This window comes from Aphelocoma coerulescens, chromosome 3 (assembly GCF_041296385.1).
Source record: "Aphelocoma coerulescens isolate FSJ_1873_10779 chromosome 3, UR_Acoe_1.0, whole genome shotgun sequence".
NCBI lineage: Eukaryota > Metazoa > Chordata > Aves > Passeriformes > Corvidae > Aphelocoma > Aphelocoma coerulescens.
The window spans coordinates 20081213-20097753 of NC_091016.1; the positions used below are offsets into that span (position 1 = coordinate 20081213).

The 16541-nt window shown below is 42.3% G+C and overlaps 1 long non-coding RNA gene across 1 annotated transcript; it reads right to left on the reverse strand.

Moving 5' to 3' along the window:
* Positions 1-5460: 5460 nt before the first annotated feature.
* LOC138107751 (uncharacterized) lies at positions 5461-16444 on the reverse strand. The gene is made up of 4 exons (XR_011149680.1): positions 16300-16444; positions 13127-14453; positions 8337-8818; positions 5461-8040 (listed from the first exon to the last, which is right to left on the reverse strand). It is a non-coding gene; the product is annotated as an uncharacterized lncRNA (long non-coding RNA).
* Between the last annotated feature and the right edge of the window lie 97 nt (positions 16445-16541).

Genomic DNA, 16541 nt, shown 5'->3' on the forward strand with positions numbered 1-16541 from the left:
ACTTTTTTATGATTATGGTAAGTGACAAGGGCAAGGAAAAATGCAGCAAAACTTTGTTAAGAAAGGAGCTTGTGTGTTTTACTGTATTAGCTTTGGAGACATGTTTTCACGTTACCTCCTAATTACATAAAACTTAGTCATGTGTTAATTGTAACTACCTTTTGTTACCTAATACCTCACTTTACAGACTATTATATACTTGTGTTAATATTCTACTGCCTTCTTCTTATCAGCCCACTTTGTTTTAAACAGGAAACATTTCATATGGTGAGGGACTAAAATAATTCCTGAGTGTGAATATCCTTAGCGACATGGATGCGTGGCATGAAATGGAAAAAGAATAACATTTCCCTCAGAGTGATTTTCATAGAAAAAAAAAAAAGGTGATTTGATGAAACCTAAGTATTTCGGGGCAAACACATTCATTGGAGCCAGAGCTTTCTGCAGAGTGTAAAAACATTCTCTCCTTGGGTTGCCCAACATCCCTGCTGCTACAGGGAAAGGCTGGCAGTGGCCCTGGTTTCCTGCAAAGCCCCTGCTTGGTTTTGAATAATTTGGCTACAGAAGGCAGCCCTGTTTCCTTAGAAATCGTGCAGGTCACAGCATTCTTTTTTTCCCATGTATTGTCCCATTGAAATAAATATGGACCTTTATTCCATCTTAGAAAGACCTCCTTTAATTATTTCTGCTGCTGTCACCCATATAAGTGATGGATGAGGGTGACCTACACATGCAGAAGGGAGCTAAAAAACAATGTATAATATCTGTTAGCCTGGGACATTATTCTTTGCTCATGTCAGCATCAACAGAGCTGCTTGCTCACAGTGAGCGCACCAGGGAGCTGAGAACAAATCTCTGGAGATGACTAGACTCAGAATTATGTTTCCCTTCTAAACCCACCAACAAACACAGCTTTTAAAGAAGGCTGCCAAATGTATAGAGACAGTCAGGTTAGGAAAGTGTAAATGCCCTGGTTTCAACTTGGCCAAAGTATTTCAATGGGAAAAGCTACTTTGCAAGCAACTTTAAAAATTGTAAGGAATTTAGATAAGAAAAGCATGCACATTTTGCACAAAAAGGAAAAAAAAAGTCTTCAAAATTACAAAGCAATAAGCACAGAGCTAACTTCAAACAAATCAATGCTCTCATGGAACCGAAGCCCAAAGTGAACCATGTAATTTGTCTGTGTTCATTGATTTGCTTTTGGACATGACACCAACCAATGCAAGACATTGAAATCAAACACTCCACTGTTACAGTGGGGAAACTGCAACACATGTATCAGACAACGAGGCCCTTGGAAATGAAATCTATGTGGACCAATTCTTGATAGATGTTTCAGAGATGTTTATTTCCCCAGCCGCGTGGCCGGGATCTGCCGAGGAACTGCGGCAATCACGGGACCCGAGGGTCCTTGCCCGCGCAGGGAACACAAAACAACCAATGGGGAACGAGGCTGACCAGGGGCAGGGAAACCCCGTGCCTCCCCCCCAGGGCCCCTCTCCCAGGGCTCCATGGCGGGGGGGAGGGACCCCGACATTTCACCCGTTTATTTTTAACAAAAAGAGATTTAAAACTTAACACTGAAAACAACTGGATAAACATGAAATAACAAGGGCAGTTTCAAAACAAAACAAGCCACCCTCCTGAGTCTTCAAATGTCCAAACAGACTCTCTGGAACATCTTAAGGCTGACAGAAGGGAGACAGGACTCTCTGGGCATGCTTTGTGGGGAAACTGAGGCAGGAGAGGGTTTCTTCCATTTGTACCTGTTGGAACTCTAAACAACAATAGTTAATTTCTTCCATCCCCCTCTTCATCCCCCACTCGGCATTGGAAAGGGATTTTTGGAGAAACAATTGGCAAAGGCATGGTTTTGTGAGGGAAACCATGGGTGAAAAACGGATTGGGAATACACTGGGGGTAATAGGATATAGGGTAAAAGGGAAAGGTGGGATTAGGAAAGGGAGACTGTAGGGGGGGCTTATAATGGACATATTGTCTAACATGACTAGGATTTTTAACATATATACTGCCTTTCACAGGAACACCATCAGGCCCAGTGACCTCTGATGCTTGTAACCCTCTTCTACCTTGCACAATTTTGAACTCCACCACCTCTCGATCTCCCAAGCTTGGGATATATTTTTCAGGGTTATTCTTTTTAATAGCAGTTCTATGAACTAACATGTCTTCTTGGTTGTCACATCTTGTTATAAAACCATAGTTTTGTTTAATACCATTTTTATACCATTTTACTATTCCTAAAACCTTAGCTATGATGATTTTTCCTTTTTCCAAGTGGTTGCTGTTTTCTGTTTTGATGTGTTTTTGCTTTCTCTTTTGCTTTCGCCCATTCCCGTGTTGGAACTGCCAGGGCTGCCGGGGCTGTCGGGGCTGCTCGTGCCTGCGCGCTCTTCCCAGGGTCACATTCGGGGCCGCGCAGGCCGGGCCGGGCCGGGCCGGGCTGGGCTGGGCCGCTCAGCTCCCCCTGCGCCGTCTCCTCTGCTCTCAGCTTTGCTGCCGCTGCCTGGGGCCGCGCCCACGTCTCGGCTGGGGCCCCGAGCGACGCCCCCCTGCGCCCTGCTCCAGAGCGCGTTTTGGCTGAGTGTGGCTCTGCTCCACCACCACTGCCGCCAGCTGCTGCCCACGCGCCATTCCTCTCACAGAGCTCGCTCCACCACGCACTGTGTGGGGCCAGGCAGGCACCACCAGGTCGCGCGGCTCCCGCCACACCTCGCTCCACTGCGGACACTGCAGCTCACATCGCTCTGCCTGCACACGGGAACTGCCTCGCTGCTGCTTGCAGAGCACTCGGTCCATGTGGCTGAGGCTGCACAGTCCCTGAGCCAGGCCTCCCTTTGCCAAGATACAGCTGACATTGTTCAACAGTCTCGGTAATTAAATAATATTCACGAAAATATTCTTCCACCGGCATATATTTGGACTCAGAAATTAACTGTGTACAAACGGTCTTCCAAAAGTCTTTGGTAAGAATTAAATCCCAAGAAATGCAGAAAAAGTTCTTAAACAACCATGCCAGAAAGTGTTTCGGTTCCTTTTGAGCTTGAATTAAGCTAAAATTTAAAAATCGTTGTTCAGGAATCTTTTCCAGTTTAAGGTAAATGTCCATATGCGGCTCTGAGAGCCAAGAGTCTTCCCACGGTTCCTCCACAGTTTAGAGATGGAACAGCAAAACGAAAACAAGAAGAGAAATCCAGAGTTTACTCACAAATCAGTCGCTGCCCTCAGGGATTGGGGATCATTCTGCTCACAATTTTCCACCATTTATTACAGTGCAGATGCTGCAACATGTGTATCAGACAACAAGGCCCATGGAAATGAAATCTATATGGACCGATTCTTGGTAGATGTTTCAGAGATGTTTATTTCCCCAGCTGCATGGCCGGGATCTGCCGAGGAACTGCGGCAATCACAGGACCCGAGGGTCCTTGCCCGCTCAGGGGAACACAAAACAACCAATGGGGAACGAGGCTGACCAGGGGCAGGGAAACCCCGTGCCTCCCCCCAGGGCCCCTCTCCCAGGACCACATGGCAGGGGGAGGGACCCCGACACTCCACTGCATTAAGAATGATTTCCTTCTTGGGAATCTCTCTGAATAAAATGAATATATCAGTGGGGAAGGACTCCCAGCACATCAGAGTATAAAATAATGTTTTTGTGAAAACCAGCACTACCTTTGATGTTAATATCAGTAGGCTAAAGATTTCACCTTTCTTTTGCTGAACTTTTCCACTCTTCATTTAATTTTCTTTAACTCCTTTGATTAATGTATTTATGTAATAAAGTTTTCCAAAGACTGAACTCCATGATGCCCATTTTGATGAGCATGTATATGAGTGAATGGACACCTTTTGCATTGCTGCACGTAGGTGCAGTAGTGGCACCAAGGTCACTCAGCACTGTGCTGTGCTGCTTTGTGGATTTATTGGATTTATTCTGTGTGAAAGTGGTGATCTATACATTAACAGGAAGAGCCAACACAGGTAATTTACATGGTCCAGCAGTTGACTCTGTGTCAAACTCTCTAATGCTGGGGACCCCAAGATTTCATTATCCATTTTGAATGCATAACTGTTCCTTTTTCCTTTTCTTTAAATTATTACAAAGGGTGCTGGATGAGGACTGAATTATCTTGTGTTATAATACCACTTCCAAATCTACATTTGGATCATTCTACTGCTGCTATTTCCACACTGGCTTTAATGAAAAAGAAGGGAACAGTAAGTTAGGCAGAAATCACAGATACTTTTGTGAGGACAGTAGGAAAAACACACAAGAGATCAGGTTTAGTGGATATTTTAGCACCAGAGAGTCAGAAGAAGATAGAATTAACAACAGCTAAGTGTTGCTGAAAATATCAGCCATGTAAATAGTACAAGAAGTTATCCCAGTATCCTAAGCAAGCCCCTCCATCCATAGCTGTTTTGTAACAGTCTCTGTCAGAAATAGGGAGTAGAAGATGCAGTAAGTAATTTTAAAGTTTTGGTGATTATTAGGATAAGGAAAATGGAAACGTGTATTAAAGACATGGAACAGGTCTTCCAAAAAGAGCCTTTGGAATTTTGAATACATCTATTTATGCTGGTTAGAGGCAAGTTAGGGCAGGATAGGAAGGTTTATGTCACATTTTTGAGGTGGATGAAGCTAGTTTGGCCTCTGGACAGAGTAGGAGCTTCATTTTTTTACAGAAAATTTGGAGAAAAAACCAGAACTTGCAGGTGACTGCTCAGAATGTCAGCAAATAAGGATTATCTTGCTTTGAAAATCACACAACCAGCTGTATTCCAGTGAACTTGTGCTCTGAAGCAACAGGCTGTGCAATGACACCTACAGGAGCATTAGAAAACAGGGCATAGATCTCTGAGAGGCTGTTTAGAGTAACACTGTAAATACCATGATGAGAGCTCTGAGTAAAGCAGAGATGGACTTTAGCCCAAATTTCTCCTTTTCTGAAAGAGGAGATAAAGGCTGTGACTTGGTTTTGATCTTGGATGTACCATGTACTAAAGCCTTTCAAGAGTGCAGGGGTACGGATAGCAGGTGAATTTTTAAAAAAAAATAGTTAAGGTCATCTTTATTACTGTAATTACAGTGAAAAATGGGAGGTGGAGTTTTCCTGCCTTTGTCTCAAAGTCTTTAGAGAAAACAACTTGTAATTGAGTTATCTTTATATCCTATGAATTTCAGCTGAATACAGGACTGCAAGAAAACAGCCAGGATTTCTGCCCTTGCCTTTGTATCCCACAGTAAGTTAGTTTTTCCCTCTGATGCTCATAGACCTTTTTTTAATATACCTTGCTTGTTTCTTTGTGAGCAAAGAGCAAACACATTTTCCATCTTATTGACCTTTATTTCAAATGAGAGAACACTGATAAGAGGAAGAATGAAAGTCTGTGAAATAGGGAAGAGTAGTTAAATGTTACTATGAGACATTGCAAAGAAAAGGGCATCTAAGTGTTGCATCCTTTTCCAAATCCCTTTTAAGAGGCAGAAATGTTCAGCCAGGCGTGACAGACTGGGTGCACCAAAAATTCCTGCACTCTTCTGTCAAACATGGGTTATTCACGCTGGGTGCTCATTTGCAGGAGCCAGCAGAAAGCTCTCCTTGCTCCCTCCTGCTCACCTGGGCAGGTCTGGCACATCACTGTAGCATGGACTGTACCAGGGACTGTGCCTGGAGGGCCACGAGCTGACACTTCTCAGCTCTCAGTCTGGGGTTGGTCCAGCCTCCTGTTCTCTTTGAATCTCCTTTGGCTTCCTGTATCAGCATCTCCCTCCTCCTCCCCTGGATGATTTCACACCTCTGTTGTAACAAGAGAGCCCAGAGGAGGATCCTTTGAGCTGGGAAGTTGAAGGCAACTAAGTCAAGCTAAAGCTTTACCATTTTGCTTGTTTGCAAGTGCGTACAGCTTGTCCCTCACAGCTCAGTAAAACTCAAGAATGTTATTTGGCAGGTTTGGGGAATTAGAAAGCTTTTATTTATGCTGTGACAGGTGGCCATCGCACAGAAGTGTGAGAAGAAACCATCCAAAAGTAGTTACTGCTTGCTAACAGACTGACAAAAGGTTTCAAGGGAAGCAGGAAAATGTGGTGGCAGAGGAGACGAGCCAAGCCAGGATGCTCTGTCAGTAGGAGAGAAAGGAGAGCCACCAACCCGTTCCCGGAGTTAGCAGAGCCGTGTATTTTAGTGATGTTGTTTTCCTTCCTTCCCCATCCTACTTGCAGCCACTATTTACTGTGACTGTGCTATAAATAACACCGGGGAGTGAAAGCTGATTTCAGTCCAAGGTACATATCCAGGAAAGCTCATAAAATTCAGATGTGTTTCTTGAGCTGAATGATCTTCCCACCAAAGGGCAAACATGGAAAGGTGATTCTCAGAGAATAAATACAGAGTTATAAATACATTAACTTTGCTTCTGGTTTCACTGGCAATGTATGGGTCAGGTACAATTGTGGGTGTAATAGTGGCCACCTCCCTGTCCCACTCTACAAAGGGCAATGTCTCCTTCCCATTGAGCAGAGGAAGCCAGGGGTTTTCTAGAAGGTCTTCCTCAATGTTTTCTAGAAGGGGGAAATAGCCTCACCCATAAACCTGAGGGGGCTTATGGAGACACAGAATACAGCTTCAGTCGTCTGACATAATTCCACCTTAAAATATCATCTTTAAACAACCCTGGAAAAGCCTCTACTGGTGGCTGGTACATGAGAACTGTGCACATCAAAGCACACACAAGAAAGCCTGCTCATTGCAGCTTCTGCATAAATATCTCCAAGGCAGAGGTCTGAATATTTTTGGAGGCCTTCTTTGCTGCTGTGTTCTGTATGGCTCTCTTTCAGTGTGTGCCTGGTGTGAGTGTCTGCATGAGTCACAAACCGATTTTAGAAATCAGAAGCCTTGCAGGATCTGTACACATTTGCTGGATGCAGTTTGTCTAAACTTAAAGAGAAGAGTGTGATCATTTTGGCCTGATGTCTCGAGGTTTATTTTGGAGGATATTTCATTGACCCAGGAAGACTACAAATTAGAGTTAACTTCTCTAGGTCTGAAACTTCAGGGCTCAAGGATTGTTTTGTCTCAAAAGAGACACAGATTTAGGAAGGGTCTTGCACTCACCCACAGATCCAACTCTTGTTTTTGTTTTTCTATGGGATTAGTCATGCCTTGAAGGTAATTTCAAGAGATATCAGGTTATACACACGCACACACACATATATGTATAAAGAATCAGTAGCCCTGTACATTTTGCACATCCATAACTGCTCAGAACAGGGAAATTGCTGGTGTCAGGGTGTGCCAGTGCCAGCTCACCTATGCAGAATTCAGTTTAAGGTTACTTAGAGGGATTGGATATTCATAACTTTAATCTCTTTTTTTTTTCAATAATGCCTTGTTTTTAATGTGTTTCCATTAATAAGGTATTTTTAATAAAGTCCATTCTGAACACCTAGTTTCAAAAATCAGTGGAAAATATTGGGAGAGAGAATAATTTTGGTATTGGAATATGTCTGCAGACCCCACTCAACATCCAGCCTCAGAAATGCACTGTTGTCTAGGCTGATATTTTAGGGTGTATCACAGAAAAAACTTCCCCGTGATATGGCATGGGTGCTCAGAGCAGTGAGATAGATATAATGGTATCCCGTTATAACAGACCAACTATTCCCTCCATGGACTATTTCTTAAGGTTTTCCAGACATAGAACAGAATTGTGCTTGCCCCTTTTCCTAATTTTTGACTTAGATGCTTTTGCTGACCCAGTGGGAAGGACACCAAAGATGTTTTTGCAGGGCACAGGCACTCTTAGGACTTCACTCCAGGAGGAACACTGTGAACAACCAGAAGCAGCAAAAGTCCCCAGTGAGAGGGAGAGGAAGGAAAACAGCACTGATGCAGGAACGGGAAGTAATGGCACTGGAGGGAGGAGAGCACATGGCCAGGCAGCAAGGAGTGGAAGGTAATGCTCCTGCTCTGTTCTGGTTTCTGCTGTTCTTTTCCCTCTTTAGCTGTCTGCCTGCAAAGAGGAACAGAATGTGCCACAGTGAGTGATGGAAGGAGGAAAGCATCTCCTTCAGGAGTAAGTAAATTCAAAAGGAGTTCTGCTCTTTGCATTGCTAATCTTGATGGCATATACAGCCCTTGAATATACAATCCATTGTATTAATTAAACCTGTGGAATACATGCAGATTGCTTTTTTAATGTGGTCAGATTTCTCAGAGCATCTTTTTGATTTATTCAGTCAATTTTCAACAATGTATCTAAATGTATTGCTTAAATAGCCATTTAACAAGTTATTTTCCCTTTCTTACCAGGTTTTAGGTAGGTGGCCTGAATTTGCTAATGAAGTTGCCAGAGGACGATTACAAAAAGAACTTTCCAGTTAATGCAAGAGTTCTGTGTTGGTTACTTGTTTTAGTGATCAGTGACAGCCTGGTCTGACTTTGCTTGAGCATACATTAAACTCCTCACTCTTCCTGAGTCTTAAGAAGTTAAAACCAAGTATTTCAAAAAAGCTGTAAAAGGTTTATGCCTTCTGAAGAAACATGAATTGCATTACAGTCTGTTGGTGGTGAGCAACTGCTTTTCTTTGCATCACTTGTTTTTCTTGGGCTTTACTTTCCTCTCTGGTTGTTGGTTTATAGCAGTGCCATGAGTGAGGGAGTCCAGAAGAAACTTCCCAAGATTCAGAATGAAAGGATGACGGCCACAGGGGACAGCAAGCTGCATTTCTGGAGAATGTTCTTTATCCATCAGTGTCATTTCATGAAGTTTGAAGACTAACAAGAAGGACCTTGAGAACAAAACACTCTCAGTTAGAAAAAACTGTACCATTTTTGTAATCCACTTACAAGATGTTTTTTCACAGGAGAGTTGATCCTAAAGCAACTTATTCCTGAAGCCTTCTTTGTTCATGAAAGGTATAATATACATTTTCACTTACTAGCTTCACCTGCATGTCTTTAAAGTACAATTCCTTTATAAACCCCTATTTTCTGGAGATAAGTACCATGGCCCTATAAGCTGTGCATCTTTCTGATAGAAGATGTGACCTGTTGTTGCCAGCACCACAATTTCCCATTAGTGGCATATTTGCAGCTTGTAGCTGAACATTAAATAGACTATGTTAAGGCACAAATCCCTATAGAGCAGTTGTCCTGGTCAAACATTTAAATAATTAACAAATAGAGCAAGGCAGGCCTCTCAGCTCCTTCACCATGAGGGGCTGAATGATTTCTGAATGATTTATTGTCATTAAAGGGAATGTTCAGTCTAGTCTCCAGAGATCATATGCATGAAATAAACTTAAATGGTTTTGTAAAGACATAAATACATTTGTATCACCCTTATTTTATATGGATGTATTTTATGGTTTATTAGTTATATTTTTACCACAAGTACTAGGAATTCCTCTGCAGTACATATAATTTTTGTAAAATGTTTTTATAAAAAATGGAACCTTACCAATCTATTTAAAAGAAATTGGTTTTATTGTTTTTTGTATATTTCCAAATATAATTCTCCACTATGAGCTGCAATGGCACAGAACATTTCAACTCCTTGTGCCCTTTTCCTTCCCTTTTTTCTGGATTTTTTGAGAGAAAAGCTAGAACTCTTGTTCCTAATCCACAACAAATACAATTTTTTAATGCAATCTTAGCTCTTCTTTGCTGCTGCTTTGCTATAACGCAGGCTAAACCTTATTTACTGACCTCAGGGTTAACGCTGGTTTATACAATGTAAGTACTTGGACAAAATGTAGAAGACAAAAGGCCCACATACAGAAAGAAATTACTTTTTTCAGGTCACAAGGCAGACGTAGCAGCAGAGCTGGACACAGAAATCCGTGGGGCCACATCCTACAATCCAATTGCTTGGCAACTGGAAAACTGTACAGTAATATGCTGTACAGTTTTCAGGGCTTTTGTTTTGTTTTTTACTGCCACCTCATTTCATTCCCTGCTATCATATGTAAACAGTCTTTAGGTTTTTCCTCAGCATCCCTTGTTTTCAGGAAAAATCCAAGTGGAATGTACAGCTTTCCATGAAGAAACATGGATTTTGTGTGTACGCTTCAAGACAACACTATTTTCTCCATATGGCAGGCTGTTGCTTGCTAATAAAATATTTTTCCCAACATAATAAGGGTAATAAAGATAAATATTCATGCAGCATGACTTTCTGTGTCTCAAGAGACATCCTTAGGTTTTAAATTCACCGCTCAAATGGACACAGGGTGTTTCATACAGGTTGCCACAGCAATCCCACATCAAACCCTGCACAGGTGCTGGCTGCATGGGTGAGTTACAGCAGAAAGTTGTAGCAGCACCTGTGAGGGTGATGGGGAGTATGAAACACCCCAAAATAGATGTAGTGCTGCTCCTGTAGATGGGGATTGATGTAGATATCAGTGTTCTGTAGAGAGATGTTAGTTTTGAGAGCAAGTTGCTGACCTCTTCATGTTTTCCCCATAACATAGTGCTGCAAAATAAAGTCCTGACTGTGCTGTAAGCTGAGAGCACAAGTCCCTCACACAAACTCCTGGCCCTACACAGAACAACCCCAGGAATCACACCATGTGTCTGGGAGCATTACAGCCAGGGGTCAATATATTTTCTTTTTGTCCCCAAATTCAGTTGTTTCCTTTTTTTTCCCCAGAACACTTCTAGCAGCATAAAATTAATCGGTTTGTCAGTGCAAGCCTAGAATTTATTGTGAAAAAAACAACACAAGCAACAATATTTAATCATCTGCCTTCCAGGGCAGAACTGGAATTAGTTCTGCAGAAACTCCTCCTTGACATTAAAATGAGTGGTAACAGGGGAGAACTGGTGTGTACGGGCAGAAATGAGTCTGTAAAAGATTCCGAATTCTAACATACAGTGAGGTTTTTGAATATAAAATGCAAGTTAATTTGACAGTAAAGGGAGGAGCAGGCCCACCCCAAAGTGCTTCCCAGGCTGGAGAAGTTTCCTGAAGAGACACACAGAATCTTAACAAGGAAGCAGCTCCCTTAAATGTTGCCCCATTTGTCCACTAAGTCAGTGATCCGCAACAGCTCCTTTAGCTATTTATTGTGGGTGACATGGGGCTTTCAACGTAATCCCTCCTATCTGAGGTTTAGTATTTCATCCATTCCAAATGGGATAAGGCTGAGACTTTGTTCATGAGATCTCAGCTTAGGCAAAATGTAACTCAAAATGCTGAAAATCACTTAAGCCTGTATTTCTTACCTACGGATTTAAGGAAAGATTCTTATTTGGCCTCAGCCTCTCTTTTTCTCCTGACGTGAAGCAAATACAGTTTAATTTTTAAAAATTGGAAGTGTGTATAGAATAGCAAGTTTTTCTTTTCCTAAATGATGCTGATTTGAATCTACGTCAGGCTGGGCATATAATGCAATGAAAGATGTTTTCCTATTCATACATATGTTTATGTGAATATTTGGATATACAAACAAACACATCAATAGCCAAACCCTGAAGGTGCCTTTGCTTTCACTTCTCTGCATATTTTCCACAAACTTCCCCTGCCCCATGCTCCACCTGCACTCTGTGATTTGCACACCTGCCTTGACAAAGATCTGAGCAGCATGATGCTGCTTTTCCTTTTGACTTTACAAAAACCTGTGCCGTGCAGGAAGTCGTGAAGTGTTACAAGAAATACATCAGAAAGTGAATGCAAATCATATTTCCAAATTATGCTGATGCTAGAAAATTGCCTCCTCTCCATCTTTAAAATAAACTCATGTATTAGCTTGGGCTGTACAAAATAGGGGTTATCTTAGAAAGTATTAGTTTCAAGGGTTTTGATATTCAATTAAAAAAAACAACCATACCAAACCTCTATTTGCATCTATATTTTAAGATATTCCCACTCTGGAACTTTTTTTATGCTTTGCTTCATACCCATGGGGGACATGTAGGGATTTTATGGAAGCATTACTGAAAATGAGAACATAACTTTGACTGTAACAATCAAGATACCTTAGCCTTCAAAATTTACACATATTACTTTGAAATTGCTAACTCAGGGCTACCTGAAGCACTTGTTTGCTAACTCAGCAAACAGGGAGTTAGTTGTGCCTATTACCAGAACAATGCCTACACAATTTACCCTTCAAAAATCACAGGAGAGCATGAGAAAAATGAGGAAGGATGTTAGGGCTAATGGAAATGAACTGCTACACTGCAGTTTTATTTCCCAGCCCAAGGGAGGCTGGGGAAACAGATGTGAAAAAATGGTGTGGTGCAAAGAGGAGCAATTTATTGTTGTACATCAACAACAATGGAATCTGTGCTCCTCCAACAAGTAGCACTGTTGAGCGGGAAGAGTGTCAGACACTCTGACCCAAGCAGCCTGTGCTGGGGTCTCTTCAGCTGCCCACTCATCCCCCCCACTCCATGGCAACTTTAAATTATTCACATCCAGAGCTTCAGCTTCCTCACCCTAACAAAGGAGGGCTGTTGAGAAGCTGAGCAGTTGGGTTTCTTGGTTTCGTTTGATTGGGTCTCATTTTTTTTTCTTTTTTACTTGAAGAGTCAGCATCAGTGAGATTTGGACTGAGGGTGCTCTTCAACCTACTTGCCACCAGTACCCCAGAGTCATTAGAGAGCAAATGAAACACCCCAAAGATGAAATGTTAGTTTTTGGACTGACAGATGAACTGTTGTGCACTACACTGTGGTGCCAAGCAGATGTGGGGTCTGGAGAACACAGAGCCAGAGTCTCCCTCCAGTGCACGATGAAAGGACAAGAGGCAAAGGACCCAAGCCGCAATGAGGTTGACCCCACCAGAAACAGGAAACCTCCTCAGGAAGAGGTGAAGCACTGGCTGCCCACATCTCCTTCCTGACTATTCTCAACACTCAGCTGGATGGTGCTGAGCAACCTGTCCTAACCTGGCAGGTAGCCCTGTCTGGAGCAGGAGATGAGACCTCCCCAGCCACCTCCATATGAATGGCCCCTCAGGACACTCTGGAGAGAACAAAGGTCCCTAACCCTTTGCTGAGTTCACTCTGTGAGTGCTCACCTCCTACAGGCTCAAGATCACAGTAGTCATGACGTGAAAAAATAATACAGCAATTTTTTAAACACTCACAATACAAGCAGTGATGGTCTGCATGTTTCTTGTCTGATAACTCAGCATCTTTTTGTCTTTCCTTTGTCCCCACATGGCATGCCAGGAGCTAACACCGACTTCATCCAGACAGCAGGGTGCTGGGGTTGCTGTGGCAGTGATTCAGAGCTGCAGCTGCTCCCTTCTGCTGCTGTTGATCTGTTCATGCCTTAGATGCACTGTTCCCAACCCTACTTGCTGTTCCACAGGCGCTCTTAGTGCTCTTCTGGGAATGGTGGTGCTCTTGGGAATGGTAGTGCTCTTGCTGCGTGGGATAATGGGTGACAAGTGCAGTCTTCTGATACAATATTCAATATTCTTGAAGTTCTGTGGAGATTTGTTTCTATATATTCCACTTCCTGCATTTGAGTCCTTCTTCCTCCCCACCCATCTGGTTTCTGATCCCCTCGGCATCATCAGGGCTGCTGTGTCCAGTCTCTTCCACTGAGGGACAGACAGTGGCACTGCAGTGATGATGGGAGTGCAGGGGTAACATCATCCAAGCTCACCATGCTGGGCTCTCCCTGTTTTGTGTCAGCCCAGGCTGAAAGCTGAAACTGAAGCTGTAGGTGCAGCATCTTTGGTGTGAATGTGCAAGATTAATTAAAATCTCCACCAAATCACAGACCTGCCTGTGCTCAGACTCTTACAATGTTACCCAGTCCTTATGTCCTGCTAAGTTCCTTACAGAATTTCAGTTTTCACATTGAATCCAGATCATATAGTCCCATTTTTTGTCTGCTAGTTTCCTCACAGGCAACTGCTTGGACGTGTTTATCTTACTTTCCAATTATAAAATCCAGTTTATTCTAGTATTTTACAGCTTGTTATTCACTTCATTTTAATGCAAGGAAACAAAACAAAGCTTAAAGGATGCATATATTTTTAGGAAGGACCATATGAGGATTTGGCTGGCTTGGTCAGTACTAAATAGAAGCTGAATTTTCTAGTTCTCTGCTCCTTCTCTGGCAATACCAAAGTCAGTTATTTTAAATTCCATGATGTGCTGAAGGTCACGAACACAATTTGTTTTTCTACTGTTCTCTATGGCAAGATATATTATAGAAGAAGAAAATTACTTTCTGTGCACCAATTTATATTCTCCAGGGAGCACTGCTTGTAAGACTGCGCAGACCTTTGGTCCATGCTTGAATCAGGAAGGGAGAGAGTGGTTTTTTCCTCCAGATGATTAAGAAGAGAACACTGTTCTGAGCTTGCATGTTAAACTTGGATGCAGAGTGGGAGGCATCAGACTGTGTCCATCCTTGCTCATCTGGATGCATTTGTGCAAACTTAGGGCCTCTGGTCACTGCAAAAATCAGGTTGCAAAGAATTGATTATGAGGTCAGATCCCACATGTGTGTCTTTTTCTATCTGATCCAAACAGTTAAGGCAGGTTCAACATCTTGTTTGTTAGCAAGATCTCCTAAATGGTCATGCTCCAGTTCAGTTCATTACCTAGCAAAGTTAAATCTAACTTGTTAAATTAGATAGTATTATTAAAGTGCTAAATGTCACTGCCAAACAACAAGTTTATGCCCATGGTTGCTTGCCTGGTTGTGGAAGATATAGAGCATTAAGAAAAACCCCCTGCCTCTCACACCCATGCAAATTCCAGAAGTTCTGAATAAAAACCAGATATTTACATGTTTCCTCTGCTCAAGTCCCAGAAAAAGTCCTTTATGTGCTAATTGTCTGGAAATATTGAGAATTTACAACACTTTCTTAAAGTAACAGTCACAGCATCTCCCCAGTGCCTAATTATTCCTGTTGCTGATTTTCCCTGAATTCACTTTAAAAGAATATTTTTACATTCTTTTGTTATCAGATGCTCTAGTAGCTACAAATACCACCTCAAAGGAACAATCTACTAAGCTGTTTTACTCCTACCAGTGGCAAGAAACAGAAAAAGAAGATACTACTGCCTGTTCACTGGTGTGCAGGAATCCTACACACTCTGTGCAGGGTTTCTGTTGATAAATTTCTGGCTTTTTGCTGAAGAAGGGGTTAACTCCGGGGGTAACTCAGCCCAGTCCAAGCTTGTTACAGCACTCTGTGCCTGGAATATCTCAGGTTTTTGTTTCACAGTGTTTATTCTCATCACCCCATCTCCTTTCTGCCATCTTTTGACCTCTGGGTATGTTATAATTCAGTGGGTTGCAGGTAATTAATTATAAATTACCTAGCTGCTTAATTATAAATGAGTTTCAGATCAGATGGAGCCTAACTGTGACAAAGCCATGGCTCAGAGCTCCAGCTGTGCCCGGAGTGCTGCCAGCACCCTGGCTCACTCCAGCCTGCTGCTAGCCCAGGGCTGTCCACACTTCCCTGCAATCCCTAGTGAGGATACACCTTCCAGCACAAATTACTAACTTTTGGTCAAGGCAGAAAGCAGACAAGGAAGGACAAAATCTGTGTAAAAGCTTAGTAGAGAGAATCTGTTTTATCAGCATCTGAATTGCTCCGGTGCTGGATGTGAAAGGTGGGGGCTGAGTTAGTTCTCAGCGTTAATCCAGCACCATTCCTACCAAATGGGCAGAATTCTGCTCAGTGTTGAGTGTGTTTGGAAGCCCCACAAAAGCAGATGGAGTCTCTAGAAATCTGAAGAGGGCATTGAAAGCCATAGACCCCATGTCAGAAACAGTACTGCAGGTCTAACATCTCCTGGGACTGAGTTCAGAGTACAACTGTGAGGGAAAAGGAGCTGCAGGAAAAATTCAAATCAGTGCTGAGCATTTCTCTGTGAGAGATCTTTGCTTGGAAAAAAACCCAGTGATAATTATCATATTCTCATTTTTCCCATATTCATATAAATGGCAAGGAGAATTCCCCTGGAGTACATTATTCAGATTAGCGCTTCTCACTGCAAGGGGACACAATGTTAATTCAGTCTCTGTTCTGTCTTTATAATAAATTGTTAAAACACCATCAGACAAAAGCAGCTTTGTTTTGGAAAATGATAGTTTTTAGAGCAGTTGTCTCACATAACTTTAATGCCTGTTTTTCAAAATCGCTCCTTATTAAATGCCATTTATTATGAAGGCAATTTTACAGCTTAATTTCTTTTTTTTCTTGTGAGTCAGAAATATTTGCTTTGATTTTATTCAGGACAAGTGGATGTGCTTAGTGCAGCATAAGCAAGAAAAGTATCCTACCTGTATGAAGTCATGTATCTCCCTCCACTGAGGAGCCTTCCTGATTCTTGAAAAGACACAACAGTTCCCAAAAACTCTTCTTTTCTGGGGATAAATAATGCAGAATTAGCTCCTGTTTTGCTTGCCAGCAGCTCTAAAGTTTGAATGGCTCTACTTGCAATTAAGGCTTGCCCAGCCTCTCAGACATCTCAATTAGAGGGATCAGATCACTCACAGCTTGTGGTCCACATGTTTTTTAGTGG